Source organism: Colius striatus, chromosome 26 (assembly GCF_028858725.1).
Source record: "Colius striatus isolate bColStr4 chromosome 26, bColStr4.1.hap1, whole genome shotgun sequence".
NCBI classification, from domain to species: domain Eukaryota; kingdom Metazoa; phylum Chordata; class Aves; order Coliiformes; family Coliidae; genus Colius; species Colius striatus.
This window is the reverse complement of record NC_084784.1, coordinates 948,601-964,680: the sequence shown is the minus strand read 5'-3', so window position 1 is coordinate 964,680 and position 16,080 is coordinate 948,601. Positions and strand designations below refer to the sequence as shown.

At 50.9% G+C, this 16,080-nt stretch overlaps 1 protein-coding gene and 1 long non-coding RNA gene across 17 annotated transcripts in view; one reads left to right on the top strand and one right to left on the bottom strand.

The window, feature by feature from the left end:
- Positions 1-16,080, top strand: part of LOC133627970 (uncharacterized) — a 54,887-nt gene that overhangs the window by 3,232 nt on the left and 35,575 nt on the right. For 6 of the 16 annotated variants that reach the window (XR_009820440.1, XR_009820443.1, XR_009820441.1 and 3 more), the window contains exons 1-3: positions 6,173-6,290; positions 9,390-9,626; positions 10,321-10,585. The gene's annotated coding sequence lies outside the window, so the exon portion shown is untranslated. Of the gene's footprint in view, positions 1-6,172; positions 6,309-9,389; positions 9,627-10,320; positions 10,586-16,080 lie in introns of those variants that run through there. The other 10 variants (XM_062015615.1, XM_062015608.1, XM_062015609.1 and 7 more) reach the window with 10 other exon arrangements.
- Positions 3,205-3,640, bottom strand: LOC133627979 (uncharacterized). Its single transcript, XR_009820466.1, has 2 exons — positions 3,443-3,640; positions 3,205-3,335 (listed from the first exon to the last, which is right to left on the bottom strand). It is a non-coding gene; the product is annotated as an uncharacterized LOC133627979 (long non-coding RNA).

Here is a 16,080-nt window from a genome sequence, read left to right as displayed (position 1 = left end):
TAATGGCTGGCAAGCAGGAGCCTGGGTGCTGACAGTCTTCACCTGTGGGCAGCAGAAGCCCGGTACCTGATGTAATTGATGATCTTGATGCACACTGGAATCAGCACCACAGCCAAGGCAACAGGATGGATCTGGTTGGCTGCATATAGCAGCGGCAGCCCCAGGAGCTGCAGGCCCCAGATGAGATGGATGCTGCGTTTTTTCTTCAGTGGGCCGTACATGTAGCCCATGTGGAAGGTCAGCAAGCTCACAATCAGCAGGTAGCCTGTGGGAGAGCAGAAGCATGGGGCAGGCAGCACCCAGCGGGCTCAGCTGGGCTGACAGGAGCTGCCGAGCTGCACTCTCAGGGCTGCAGGGAATCCTGATGCCTGATGCCACGTCCCTATGGCCCTGCTCCCCCTTCCCAGAGCTCCCCCAGCTCAGCAGAATCTGGGTGGGTAAAGAGAAAAGCTCTTCTCTTTTCATTGCAGTGGGTTTGTGTGGACTGCTTTTTGTAGCAGGGGTACGGTGGTGGGTGCTGGAAGTGTCCCCTGTGCAGCTGAGGAGGTGTTTCCATTTAAACATAAGCAAATCCTATTTCCCTGTTGTGCTGAGGGAGCCCCGGCCCAGGCTGCCCAGGGAGGTTGTGGAGGCTCCTGCTCGGGTCACCTTCAAAACTCACTTGGACATGTTCCTGTGGCCTCTGATCGACATGAACCTGCTTTGGCAAGGGGGGCCGGAATAGATCAAGGTCCCTTCCAACCCTCACCGTTGTGTGATGCTGTGAACAGCTTTGCTGCGCACCCTCAGCCAGCCAGAGCTAAAGCAGGACCCAGACCCAGCACAGCCCCGTCCCCCGCTCCCCTGCTCAGCTCCAATCCAGCTCCTCGCTGTCGTCCCACTCACTTTCGCTCCACTGCGGCATCTGTGACAGCAGCAAGATCAGAGTCCCGAGGATCAGCACGCAAACCTCGATCAGTTCCATGTTTCCCGCTGCAGCAGCGCCGGGCAGCTCCGCGTCTGCCACTCGCTGAGCAAGTGCCACTGGTGCAGGCGGCAGCACTGAGTGTGGCGCCGGGCTCTGTGATGTCACAGCTGCCGATTCTCTGGTGGGGCCCACGCTGGGGGGTGAAGAGCAACCCCCTGAGGGGCCCCAGGCGCAAGGGCAGGGGCCTGCAGCTGGGGAGGAACAAGCCCAGTATCAGCCCAGGCTGGGGGTGACCTGCTGGAGAGCAGCTGTGGGACAGGGACCCGGCAAGTGCTGGTGGGCGGCAAATAAAGATGAGCCAGAAGCATGGTTGAGCCCAAAGAGGGGCCAATCCAGTTGGTGTCACAAGTGCTGTCCCCGGGGCTCAGGACGGGGGGCACTCCTCTTGAACACCTTTGTTAGTGATCTGGATGAGGGAATCGGTGGCCTCACCGACTTGTCGTGTGGGACTCCACACAGCAGCTTCCCACTTACGGTGATTTCCTACCCCGCGGCAGGATCCATCAGTAAAACAACCGTAATGAGCATCTGTGGAGGAATGGTTAAGGGAGCATGGACATGGATCCCGGGGTATAATGTTAGGCCTGATGGGGCAAGGCAATCTTGCTGCCCGTTCCCGAAGGAAAACACAAAACAACCGAGGTCGTTTCATGCGGTGCTTTATTGAGGGCCCTAGGGACCTGAGGACTACTGTCCAAAGTCAGAGCCCCCCTTAACAGAGATTTTCACAGGGTTTATATACTTTTCAGAAGATGATTGCTTCATCGTACCTACGTGCTGTTTGCTAGTTTTCTTAGGGTTTATTATTACATTGTACACTTTCATGTAATTTCTTTTAACTATAAATCTTACATTTTGTCTAGACACATGGTCATAAATTAACAAACAAGTATTCATCCAAGATAACAGTCCTAGGAACAGCAGATTATGTTCTACATGCTTCATTTATCGTTTCCACAAGTTCAGCATGCCCTACCAGTTTCAAAGTTAATAGGTTACATAATTACATAAACATAAAACACTCCAACAATGCACTAGGCCTAAATTCAAGCCTTAGCCAAACTATCTCTAACTTGTTTATGATGATTGCTAACAGTGCCATCAGGAAACTTGCTGAGGGTCCCTCTGTCCCCTCAGCTAGTTCCTTGATGAAGATGTTGAATCAGACTGGCCCCAGAACCCATCCCTGTGGAACTCCACTGGCCACAGGCCTTCAGCCCCACTCTTTGCCACTGATCTCCACCCCCTGGGCTCTGTCCTTCAGCCCCTTCTCCATCCACCTCAGCCCAGTACCTTTGGTGTTTGCAGGTCATGACACTGACAAGTTCTGGAGGACAACACAACAGCCCCCAGCAGCCATGTCCCTTCCCAGGGCCATCACCCTCCCCTCAGTCCCGCGGGTCACGCTCTGCCCCAGCCTCTCCACATCCTCACGGGCCTCTGTTGGTCACTGGCCTGTTGCAGGGGGCTGGTTGAGGTCCAGCTGGGGCTGTGAGGAGCCATTGCACCCCGAGGGCTACATCCAGCATGGCTCATTACCGGGGCAGGTGACACAGCCACTAAACTGGGGAGGAAGCTGGAAGATTCTGGAGCCTGTGCCACAGCCCTTGCATGGCTGCGCTGGTGCTGCCACAACCCAGGTGGCCCTGTGGCCACCGAGAGCACAACTGGCTCAAACCAACCGAACCTTCTGTCCCCTCAGAGTCAGAACCACCTTGGGACTGGGTTCAGGGTGAGGTTGGGGCTGTGTTGAGCTCAGGATGGTGTTGGGTTGGGGTCAGGGCCATAGACAGGGTGGGGAGGGAATATGAAGCATCCAGAGCGGTTATGAGGTTATGAGGCAGTTACTGAGGTGGATGCTACAGGCCACTGGGAGTTATTGGGAAGGGTAATGGGGGGTTATGAGAGGTTTCGGGCCACTTAGTGGGGGCCAGGGGTGGATATGGGGCAGCTATAGGATGCCAGATGTAGTTACGGGGCATTGGGAGTGGCTATAGGTCAGCTATAGAGTGCCAGAAGTGGTGATGGGGTATCGAGTGGCTATGGGGCAGCTTTGGAGTGCCAGAGGTGGTTACAGGGTATCAGGAGGGGCTATGGGGCAGTTCCGGCGTGCTACAATGTTCTGGTTTAGCAAGGAGCAGCTTTTGGCTTAGTAACAGGGGGAGCGGGTTGCAGTGGAGACCCGGTAAAGAGTTTGCATGTCCTACTCATGGATCAAGCCACAGGCCAATTACAGATTGTCTCATGAGCTACCAAACCAAATCTTTATTAAAACTACAAACAGTCTGTAACAAATTACAGGGATGAAAGAGCAGAGAACCAGGGGCTCCTCAACAGTCAGGAAAAAGCATCAACAGGGGAGTGAAACCTGGAAGGGAAACAAACATGCAGCGAAAGCCCCAGCAGTGGCGAGGTGAGGTCTGGGCCAGCTGAGCACAGCCGGTCTCCTGCGGGGCTGTGGGTCAGGTCACTCACCTGATTGCTGTGCTTGGATTTCTCCTCCTAAGTGCTGCTCCTCAGGGCAGCTGCTGCCACGGCCGTACTCCTGCTCATGGCGAATGACCTCGTAGCGAGTGAGGTGAGAGGCACCACGCAGAAAGGCAGCAAAGCTGGGAGAAAACACAAACCAGCATCATGCCAGGCCCCGGCACACGGGGAGGAGCGTTTCAGAGCTGGGACCAAGCGGTATCTGCCCCTTCCCCCTGGTAAACCTGGCTTCCACACACCCCCCACCTTCTGGGCCCCCCTCTCCCCATCTGCAAAGCCAGAAGGAACAGCACAGCAACCTCAGCCTTACAGAAGCAGAAGTGCCGGCCAACCCGAACGCAGGGCCAGGAAACGTTACCTCTCTGGAGAGCGGAGGCGTCTCCTCATAGCCTGGACATTGACCTCCGGGCTTTGGCAGTACTTTCCTTGACTGCCCTGCGTGTCTCCACCTCGCCCTGCATTTGATATTCCTCTTGGGTCAGCAGGTGACAGGGGCTCAGCTGAGCCCAAATGCTCCTCCCTCTCCTGCCAGCAGAAGGGCCCCAGTCAGTGCCCACCCAGCCGGGGCAGCGGGTCAGAGCTGGCGGCTAGAGGAGCTGAGAACGTCCCTCCGGCCTCTGCTCGTTGCTCCTGAGGGAGACTGCCAGCCCTGAGCAGGAGCAGGGCACTCTCCTGCACTGTCCCAGGGACACAGGGACACAACCTCTTCCCAGACCCCACCAAAGGTGCCCCAGGTGTGTGACACAGACTCCACCCAACAGCTCATCCAGGCCTGATAATGGCTGGCAAGCAGGAGTGAGCCCGGGTGCTGACAGTCCTCACCTGTGGGCAGCAGAAGCCCAGTACATGATGTAATTGATGCTCTTGATGCACATTGGAATCAGCACCACAGCCAAGGCAACAGGATGGATCTGGTTGGCTGCATATAGCAGCGGCAGCCCCAGGAGCTGCAGGCCCCAGATGAGATGGATGCTGCGCTTGTTCTTCAGTGGGCCGTACATGTAGCCCATGTGGAAGGTCACCAAGCTCACAAACAGCAGGTAGCCTGTGGGAGAGCAGAAGCATGGGGCAGGCAGCACCCAGCGGGCTCAGCTGGGCTGACAGGAGCTGCCGAGCTGCACTCTCAGGGCTGCAGGGAATCCTGATGCCTAATGCCACGTCCCTATGGCCCTGCTCCCCCTTCCCAGAGCTCCCCCAGCTCAGCAGAATCTGGGTTGGTAAAGAGAAAAGCTCTTCTTCTCTTTTCATTGCAGTGGGTTTGTGTGGACTGCTTTTTGTAGCAGGGGTACGGTGGTGGCTGCTGGAAGTGTCCCCTGTGCAGTTGAGGAGGTGTTTCCATTTAAACATAAGGAAATCCCATTTCCCTGTTGTGCTGAGGGAGCCTCGGCCCAGGCTGCCCAGGGAGGTTGTGGAGGCTCCTTCTCGGGTCACCTTCAAAACTCACTTGGACATGTTCCTGTGGCCTCTGATCGACATGAACCTGCTTTGGCAAGGGGGGCCGGAATACATCATCTCTCAAGGTCCCTTCCAACCCTCACCGTTGTGTGATCAGTCACAGCTGCCGATTCTCTGGTGGGGCCCACGCTGGGGGGTGAAGAGCAACCCCCTGAGGGGCCCCAGGCGCACGGGCAGGGACTGCAGCTGGGGAGGAACAAGCCCAGCACCAGCCCAGGCTGGGGGTGACCTGCTGGAGAGCAGCTGTGGGACAGGGCAACTGCTGGTGGGCGGCAAATAAAGATGAGCCAGAAGCGTGGGTGAGCCCAAAGAGTCTGTCTGTTCCTTTTTCTGTTCTGTCTTTTTCCTTTTCTCCTGCCTTTCTGCCTTTTTCATTTTCTGCTGCCCTTCTGCCTTGCTCCTTTCCTACTGACTTTCTGTCTTGTTCCTTTTCTAATCTTGTTCACTTTTTGCTGCCTTTCTGCCCTGTTCCTTTTCTCCTGCCTTTCTGCCTTGTTTCTTTTCTGCTGCCTTTCTGCCTTGCTCCTTTTCTCCTGCCTTTCTGCCTTGCTCCTTTTCTGCTGCCTTTCTGCCTTGCTCCTTTTCTTCTGCCTTTCTGTCTTGTTCCTTTTCTCCTGCCTTTTTGCCTTGCTCCTTTTCTCCTTTCTGCCTTGCTCCTTTTCTACTGCCTTTCTATCTTGTTCCTTTTCTGCTGCCTTTCTATCTTGCTCCTTTTCTACTCCTGTGGAAGGCGTCAGGAAGATCTCGGGGGTGGAGTGACAGGAGGTGCTGGTGGTAGCAGATATAAGCACGTGGTGTAAACTAGGGGTTCGAATAAAGTATCATCCATGCTGAGTGTGTGGTGATCCTTGTCCCCTCAGCAGGGGTTGAGTAATCCGTGTGGGCGGCCTGGTGGTTTTGCCAGTGGCAGCAACATAATTCCTTTCTGCCTTGTTCCTTTTCTGCTCCCTTTCTGCCTTGCTCCTTTTCTGCCGCCTTTGTGTTGCTCCTTTTCTGCCGCCTTTCTGCCTTTCTCGGTTCTGCGGCCTGGCGCACACAGGCCGCGCCGCCCTCGGGCCGGGAAACGGCTCGGCTCCGGCGACGAGCGAGCGTTCCAGCGGCAGGGAGGCGTGTGCCCTGTCCGATTGGCCGGCGCAGCCGTCAGTCCCCGGGTCCCGCCCGCCTCTTGCTTCCGATTGGCCGGGCTGTGCCTCGCCGTGCTGTGCGGCACCGCCCACCGCCCGCCTCTGGCTTCTGATTGGCCAGAGTGCCGCTCGGCTCCGCCCTCCGCCCGCTGCGGTCCCCAACGGCATCGGCTCGTGCGAGCTCCGGCGGCTGAAGAGCCGACGCCGGCGGGTCCTGGGGGGCTGCGGAGAGCCCGGCGTCCGCCCCGCGGGAGAGGGTGAGCGGGGACCCAGCGGTAGTGTGGGGAGAGCCCGGGGAGGACTGTGGAGGGGCGGGGTTGCGTCGGGGCCGGGCTGGGCAGCAGAAGTGCCGGCCAACCCGAACGCAGGGCCAGGAAACGTTACCTCTCTGGAGAGCGGAGGCGTCTCCTTATAGCCTGGACATTTATCTCTGCGCTTTGGCAGTACTTTCGAAGCTCTTTGACTGCCCTGCGTGTCTCCACCTCGCCCTGCATTTGATATTCCTCTTGGGTCAGCAGGTGACGGGCTCGGCTGAGCCCAAATGCTCCTCCCTCTCCTGCCAGCAGAAGGGCCCCAGTCAGTGCCCGCCCAGCCGGGGCAGCGGGTCAGAGCTGGCGGCTAGAGGAGCTGAGAACGTCCCTCCGGCCTCTGCTCGTCGCTCCTGAGGGAGACTGCCAGCCCTGAGCAGGAGCAGGGCACTCTCCTGCACTGTCTCAGGGACACAGGGACACAATCTCTCCCCAGACCCCACCAAACGTGCCCCAGGTGTGTGACACAGACTCCATCCAACAGCTCATCCAGGCCTGATAATGGCTGGCAAGCAGGAGTGAGCCTGGGTGCTGACAGTCCTCACCTTTGGGCAGCAGAAGCCCAGTACATGATGTAATTGATGATCTTGATGCAGATTGGAATCAGCATCACAGCCAAGGCAAGAGGATGGATCTGGTTGGCTGCATATAGCAGCGGCAGCCCCAGGAGCTGCAGGCCCCAGATGAGATGGATGCTGCGCTCATTTCCAGTGGGCCGTACATGTAGCCCATGTGGAAGGTCACCAAGCTCACAAACAGCAGGTAGCCTGTGGGAGAGCAGAAGCATGGGGCAGTAATTGATGAAGCCCAGTACATAATGTAATTGATGCTTTTGCTACTCCGCCTTGTTCCTTTTCTACTGCCTTTCTGCCTTGTTCCTTTTCTGCTGCCTTTCTGCCTTGTTCCTTTTTTACTGTCTTTCTCCCTTTCTCCCTTTCTCCTGCCTTTCTGCCTTGTTCCTCTTCTGCTGCCTTTCTGCCTTGTTCCTTTTTTACTGTCTTTCTATCTTGCTCCTTTTCTGCTCCCTTTCTGCCTCGGTCCTTTTCTACTCCTGTGGTAGGCGTCAGGAAGATGGCATAAGCGCCTGTTCCATAGGCGTCACCTATCCCCGCTTCCCGCTGTAATAAGTCCTCTTCCAGTTTACGCTTGCGCAGTGTCTCTGGTACATTTCCATGCCACGGAGCAGGCTGCAAACGAGTCTGTTTTTCACGTTCCAAGTCCTTCTTATCTGCAGCTGTCTGCACACCAGCTTCTTAGTTATCAGCATTCAGGGCCTTCAAGGCCTTTACTAAGGAGCACTTTGAATTCCAGCAAGCTGAGGTTTCTTATCATGGTGTTAGTTTACAGTCAATTGCGTCTTTCTAACTTTCTCAGGCCTTTCCCTTCTGTATGTCTGCTTTTGCCCATCAGTTCCCCGCTGTCCTTTAATATGGGCAAATTCATTTGCCAAATGCATTTGTACCTCTGGAAGGGGAATTGGAAAGCGATTCACTTGTAGCTCACCTTTTAACGCATTTTCATGGGCACTAGACATGGAAGACAAAATTGTTAGTTGTCGTTGCCTTCTCCAATTCCAAATAAGCAGCTCAGCAGAGAAAACAAAGCTAACTGAGATTAGTATGAAAAGGCCTATAATGGGGTGACACATCTTATTTAGGATGCCAGTCACAGTGGGGGACCATCCAAACAGCACATCCCAACAATGCTTGTTTGTGTCTTCTCTTACTCGTTTCGGTACCCTGGTTATTCCCCCGGTGTCATAGTGAACTGTTAGCGGGGTCTTTCCTCCTTTTTTTTGTTTTTTTTTGTTGGACCTCGTTTAAAATTTTGATCAAATCCTGATGTTTCTTTAGTTGTGTCACCAGCGTAAGAGTCATTGCAATAGGTACAGGTGATAATTTGGGAAGCATTGGATAATTTGATTTTATCAGTTGGTCAGATACGACCGGTGCCAAACAAGAAAAGTCACACCCAACAATCTGAACAGGGTTACAAATCCAGAAATGAGAATGATTCTTACTCTCCATGATTATCTTATCTACTACTAGAGATGTGCAAGCAGTCCTTAAACACACCCAACCTTGGCCAATATATACAATTACAGTCTTCTGGTCAGCATGCGGATGGATCTCCAAGTGACAGGTGCTTTGCTCGGTGTCGAGGCAGATGTCTTGGGCATCGAGTGTGCTATTTTCACAGACGAGTCCTTGTTGCTTTCGAGTAATGCAAGTCTCCAAATTTACAGCTTGCCACTTGGCGTGCGCTATCGGTGCCCACGTTAGTCAACACAAATGCCGTGCCCGTGTCAGTGATGGGGTCATAGGTAACATTTAGCAGAGTCCCCCAAGATTGAAGCTCCTTCTCTATGTCTGTGGCACTGTTCCAAACCACCTTCCGGATTTCAGTGGGGAAACTGCCTTCACCACCCTCTCGTATAATTAGGGCGGCTACCGACTGCATCCATAATTGCGCCTGTATGCAACTGAGGGCCAAAGAGACATTGTCCGTACCGTTGTCTGGACCGTACCGAATTGCTTTTCCACTTTTTCCCACCTTGGTAACCCTTTTGATAAAAGCCACTTGTTAGTTCCTAATGCTGACAGAGAATATTGCAAAGCTGTTTGTAACCTTATCAGATCACTGTTTGCAGTGGCCAATCTGTTCATTAGTATTTCTGAATCAACTCCCTTTAGGACCTCCAATCCTGTCCCCAATACACCAGTCTCTCTGTGTTTGGCCCCTAAAGGGTCCTTTTTTGTCCATTTTTGATGAAGCTATATACCATGTGTCCTCAGCATCCTCCAGCAGTTGTTCTTTCAGCTCTGGTCAGCTGGAGTAGACTGCTTCAATGGTTTCCAGGCAATCGTGAGTCAGTGGTTCCCCTGTAAGTCCACTAAGGAAAGATGCTGGGTTGACAATGTTAGTTACTGTTATCTGGACAATTGGGTCTTCAAGGCCCTTACTAACGAGCAGTTTGAACTCCAGTGAGCTGAGCTTTCTTATCATGGTGTTAGTCTACAGTGAATCGTGTCTTTCTAACTTTCTCAGGCCTTTCCTTCCTGTATGTCTGCTTTTGCCCATCAGCCGGGCTTTTGTTCGCCCTTGTCTGGGGGCGAGCGGTGGCAGAGCCAGTCCCCGGCAGCACAGAGCACGGAGGAGGAAAAGGCGCTGCGGGATGCGGCATGAGCGGCGGCAGCTTCCTGAGCCTCGGCGCTTCTCTGCAGGAGCCCCCTGTGCCCGGCTCCGAGGGACGGGCGGCCCCTGAGCTCAGCGACGGCGCAGCAGGTACTGGCAACGTCCCCGCGTCCTCTTGCTTCTGTCTCGTTGTGTTTCTCTCACATGGCTTTTCTTCACCTGCTGCCCTACACGCTCCCTCCTTTTTGTTCTCTGCCTCTCAGTCACTCTTGTCCTCTCCCTACCTTGAGTGTTTCTTCTTCAGCCTTTCTTTATTCTTTTCCCTTTTAATCTCCTCGCTCCCTGTCGCTTTGGAAGTGTGTTTTCTCTCCCTCTCTTTCTCTCTCAGGCTGCCATGCTACCCTGCTGGGTTCTGTGCTGCAGCGACTGTCCTCGGCAGCTGGCTTTCTGAAGGCTCTCTGCTCAGCTGCGTTGCTGTAGTTGGCTCTCCCTGTTTCTTTGGCTTTATTTTGCGAAACTCCCTCCCTCTTAAAATGTTCTTTCTCACCCTCGTTGTAATGTCTTTGCTGGGTGTGTTGGTGGCTGTGTCTTGGCCTGCCTTAGGAGCCTTGCTTCTTTGACTGTCTTCCCCGGCCCCGTTGGCTGCCTTGTCGTTATCCCTGCCCGTGTTCTGAAAAGGTGCCGTCTTTGCATCCTCCTTGTGTCGGTGCCTCTGTTCTCCAGCCTCACTTTCCATGCCCCCTGTGCCCATTGCTACTGCTGCTGCACTTTCCTCGAGGCCCCCTGGGCATCCAGTTTCCTTCCTGCATTCCCGCTGAACTCGCCGTCTCTCTCTTTGTTTCAGCAGGGTCCATCTTTCCCGTTTCCAGCCTGGATATTGAAGAGAGCCCAGGGCATTCAGGAGCTGCTGCTTTCCTCCTCTGCCGAGTGGCCAGCCCGCTGGAGTGCTGCCTCCTGCACCAAGAGCCCTTCTCCGGGATGAGACCCGTGTGGCAGCTGCCGGGGAAGCGGCCGTCTGGATGAGCAGCTGCCGTCGTCCTGTGCCCCAGGAGAAGCGGCCGCAGTGACTGTCTGCTGGGAGAGCCCTGAAGAACCCTGGGCAGCCAATGGTAGGTCCCACTCCCCAATCCCTGGGATGGGGATCCTCTTTCATCACAAGGCTGATAACACAGGCTCTACTTTACTTTTGCATTTCTCCTATTCTTCTGCTTTTCAGTTTTTCTCCTTTTCTGCTTTTCTCCTTTACTTCAACTTTTCTCCCCTTCTCCTGCCTTTCTGCCTTGTTTCTTTTCTGCTGCCTTTCTGCCTTGCCACTTTTCTGCTTCCTTTCTGCCTTGCCACTTTTCTGCTGCCTTCCTGCCTTGCTCCTTTTCTGCTGCCTTCCTGCCTTGCTCCTTTTCTGCTGCCTTTCTGCTTGCTCCTTTTCTGCTGCCTTTCTGCTTGCTCCTTTTCTGCTGCCTTCCTGCCTTGCTCCTTTTCTGCTGCCTTCCTGCCTTGCTCCTTTTCTGCTGCCTTCCTGCCTTGCTCCTTTTCTGCTGCCTTTCTGCTTGCTCCTTTTCTGCTGCCTTTCTGCTTGCTCCTTTTCTGCTGCCTTTCTGCCTTGCTCCTTTTCTGCTGCCTTTCTTGAGTCTAAAATGTTTTCAGAGAAAGTCAAAGGAATGAGTACACTGAGAGAAGGAATATTTGAAAGGCATCAAAGAAAGAAAATGTAAAGCAAATGTAAAAAGAAGGTTTTAAAAACGAGGATTGTGAGGAAATGGATAAAAAACCCCAAACAAATACAAAAGAGGGACAGCAAGTTCAAAGTTCAGAGCTCACCCCTGCCCTGCTCAAGTGTGGGTGCTAAATGCCAGGTGTGACCAGGGGTATATGAGCCACAGTTGTTCCACTGGGAGCTCATTGTTCTCCTGGGTGTGTTGCCCGTTCCCGAAGGAAAACACAAAACAACTGAAGTCGTTTCATGCGGTGCTTTATTGAGGGCCCTAGGGACTTGAGAACTAGTGTCCAAAGTCAGAGCCCCCCTTAACAGAAAATTTCACAGAGTTTATATACTTTTCAAAAATGATTACTTCATCAGGTCCACGTGCTGTTTACCAGCTTTCCTAAAATTTATGATTATATTGTGCTCTTTCATGCAGTTACTTGAGACTCTAATTCTTACATGCTTGTCTAAATGCACAGTCATAAATTCTATAGATAACAAACGAGTCATCATTCGAGATAACGATTTCTTTGAGAAAGGCAAGATTTGGCGTTCCGCATGCTTCACTAATCTCTTTGCTTGTTTAAGCAAGAATGCACAAGCTCAGCATGCCCCACTAGTTCCCTAGACTGCTAGGTTACATCAACATTCCACACTGCTCACTAGGCCTCGATACAGACCTTAGCCTAACTACTTCTAACTTTCCATATACAGTAATGCTAACAAGTCCCCCCTTTTGAGCATTCTTCTATCTTGCAAGGATGCTCAACATCATCTGTCTCTATTGTCCGTGTCTCAAGTAGTGGTTTCCTTATATGATGGAGGAGGAGACCCATTTCCAGTTCCATTTCTGGTCATCGCATTCATTAATCTGCGGGTGTTGAGCTTTTCTCTGGTAATGGTTCCTAAAATACACTTGTAAACTATATAAATTATCATCAATAGTATAACAAACATAATTACATATTGGATGACTGAGGAAATCCACCCAGAGACCTGGAGCCCCAATGAATCAAATATTGCTCCTATCCAATTATGTTGAGCTGCTTCTTCAATTTCTTTGGTTTCGGTTTCAACCTTCTCCAATTGTAAAATATCTTTTTCTACTTCGATTGTCATGTTTGGAATATGGATACAGCAGTGATCAATTCTTTTGCTCAGGTAACCACAGACCCCATGTTCCCGCAGCAGCAACATGTCTAAGGCCATTCTATTCTGCAAAGTCATTCTGCTCGTTGCCTGTAGCTGCAAATTCATATCCTTAAACCCTTTCTTGGTGGCTGCTGCTAATCTTTCAGTCTGGCCCAGTAGCTTATACAACATTTCCCTATTACAGTAGGATGCAACCTGTGCAAACAAAGACTCTAAAGCCCAGCCAAATTTTACTCCATCACTTGGTTCATGCCACTCATCTTCTACCTTGATATCATCACCTATTTCCCTTTTCTTCCGAGCTATCCTTGTTTCTAATTTAGATTGTCTCCGAAATGGGTATAATGTGGGAACTCCCAATGTTATTTAGGTTACTGGACCTAGGTAACTATATGATTCCAACAAACCAGGTCCCCATACTATGTCCCATTCATCTTCCAAAGATTGTTGTCGTGTAACATTCTGGCAGATCTCTTCATTCCTAATCTTTTCAACTTTTATTCTTGTGCTACTACACCAATATCCAATTATTGGAATAGTACCATCTACTGTACAGCGACCTTTAATATTGCCACCTCTCCCATAAGGACCTGTTCTAACCCATCTATAATACCCCGGCAATGATCTACACTCCTTTTCCGTTAAATCCCCCTTTATTAAACACCCATTTGTCCACTCTTCATACTTTATTGATACTTGCCTGCAATTCCAAGTAAAATTAACAGAGGTTTCTGGCATGGTTGTTATTGGAATAATTCCCCAGGGTATAGGTTCACCTGCAGCCTGAGGTAGTGGCAAACATGCTGTAATCTTAGATACATTCTGAACCATTCCAAAATCTCTAATCAACCCAACCACTAAGTTTTCCTGTCCTTCATCTCGATGGAAGTTTATTGTCCCATTTCCTAGATCCCGTATTCTCCTTCGGCTATATTTGCCTCTAATTAATGATACTAACATCCTAGAGTGGGCCCACCACGCATCTTTGGCTATCCAACACCAATACATCCCTTCATCATCTGACTGCACGTCACTTATTATTAATACTGTGGTGCCGCCTAACCTCTTCTCTATCCGATATTTCCTTCCAGGCTGTATACTGCTATCTCCAAACCACCACCCAAAATCTGAAAAACTCATTCTAGGATTCACTTTACATGTTAAAATAACTATTTTCCCTTCGTTGGCCTGATACACCCCTTGTGTGGCCCTAATTCCTTGATTCAAATGAGGTCGGCCCTGCACATTTCTTTTTCCATAATTAGAGTAGGGTCCACATACAACTACACATAGATATTGTCCATCCACCTTACCCAACAGAGGTTGAGTATAATTCAGCCATCCTATCCCTCTGTTCCCCACATTCCACCAACTGATTCCTTCCTCGATCCTGTCCCACAATCCTTGAGGTCCCATTTTCCACCATTTAACTTGAACCGGGGCTTCACATTCTCTTTGTGAAGTAAAAGTGCAGTTTATCCTCAAGGGTGGGCCATCCCACACATCCATTGAAGCTATTTTTGGTATTACTTCTACTCCCTCCTGAATCGGGGACCAAGGTACTACTCTCAAATCTATTCGCTTATAATCAAAATTTTCCCGAATTAACACCAAACACATGTATACTCCTGCTTCTCCTAACGTTAAATTAGTCAATGGTAAGGTGATCTCTCTTTCCTGTATATCCCTATTCCAAACAGTGACAATACTTGCATTAATCGTTTTGATCCTTGTGTCCAAATCACAATCATCTCCTCAGCTCCAGCTCCCTGGTCGTTCGTAACTCCACAGGTCAGGTTTACATCCATCCCCTCCATGACAGCAACCACCGGTTCTGTAATAGTCACAAGTACAAACCCATCAACAGGTACAAATTTCAACAATACTAATATCACAATAATCAGAAATGCGGTTTTGCTCAGAATATCATTCGAGTTGGGGATACTACTTGGGTTTCCCATTTGGTTGGAACCTTCTTGACTCGAGTGTAGTGAATCCAGGCGTCGGTTCCTGCTACCTTCACAGCTGTGAAAGTTGTCAGGATCACCTGATGGGGATCGTCCCATGTCTCTCTCAGTGGGTCTGTGAACCAATTCTTCACATAGACCTGATCTCCCGGTTGAATATCATGCACTGGAGTTTCCAGCGGGAGCAGCCGATTCCATTGAAGGGCACCCCGTAAGGCATTGAGAACTCTGTTGGGTGACATAACATAGTTAAAAATCACCTGGTCTCCCAATACATGCGTGTCTCCTTTTAACACGGTGGCATGATAAGGCTTGCCGTACGGTATCTCGTACGGACTTACTCCTATCCTTTCCCTAGGCTTTATCTTAATCCTAAGTAACGCTAACGGCAAAGCTTGGGGCCACTGAAGTTTGGCCTCCTGACATATCTTTTTGATCTGATTTTTCAATGTTTGGTTCATCCTTTCTACTTGACCACTAGACTGGGGTCTCCACGGAGTGTGTAAATTCCAGGTAATGTCTAACGTCCTAGCCACCTCCTGAACTATCCCTGCCACAAAATGTGGGCCTCTATCTGATGATAATCCCAGTGGTACTCCACATCTAGGTATTATTTCTTTCAACAAAGTTTTCAGCACTTCCTTCGCTTGGTTTGTTCTACAAGGGAAGGCTTCTGGCCACCCCGAAAAGGTGCACACATACACCAACAGGTATTTAAGTCCCTGAGCCCTTGGAAGTTCTGAAAAGTCGACCTGCCAATAATCTCCAGGCTCTGGTCCTATTTGTAATTTTCCCAACTGCACCTGTTTCCTTACAATAGGATTATTCTTTAAACAAACTGGGCACATGGCATTCACCCTTTTCGCCAGCGTTAACATTTGGTTGGAAATTATTTCCTTTTTCAAAAATTTTACCAACACCTCCGCTCCCCAATGGCATTTCTTGTGTTCAGTCTCTAATATGGACTTCATAACATTTTTGGGCGCCACCACTTGTCCCGTTGTCATTACATACCATCCAATTGCATTCTTCTGGGCCTTCAGATATGTCGCCAATTTCTCATCATCGGCAGAACAGCTCGGTTCTTGAGTCATATAACAAGAAACAGGGCTCACCTTGGTTGGTATTAAAGCCATCTGAGTCCAAACCTGTCGAGCAGCTTCTTTAGCAGTGATGTCTGCTAGTTCATTCCCTCGATATATCTTTCCTTCTTCTTTACGATGTCCCCTGATGTGCATTACTGCTGCCTTTTCTGGTTTATGTACCGCATCCAACAGGGCGAGAACTTCCGATCTATGTTTTATCATAGTCCCTTGTGAGTTTAACAGTCCCCGTTCCTTCCACAAGGCACCGTGAACATGTACAACTCCAAAGGCATATTTCGAGTCAGTCCATACATTTACCTTTTTTCCGGTACTCAAAATCAATGCCCTGGTAAGTCCAGTTATCTCTGCCTTTTGAGCAGATGTCCCAGGGGCTAAAGCCTTTGCTTCAGTCACTTGTGCAGCTGTGACCACCGCATATCCCGCATACCTGGTTCCATTTTCCACAAAGCTGGACCCGTCGGTAAAGAGATCCCAGTCTGAATCTTCTAACGGTGTGTCCTTTAGGTCTGCTCGGTTCGCATACACCTGTTCAATTGTTTCTACACAGTCATGAACCAGCTCCCCTTCTTCCTGTTTGCTGCGAAGAAATTCTGCTGGGTTGATATGGTTAGTTATCTTAAGTTCCACATCATCTTGTTCTCTTAATATAGCTTGATATTGCAACATTCTGCTGGATG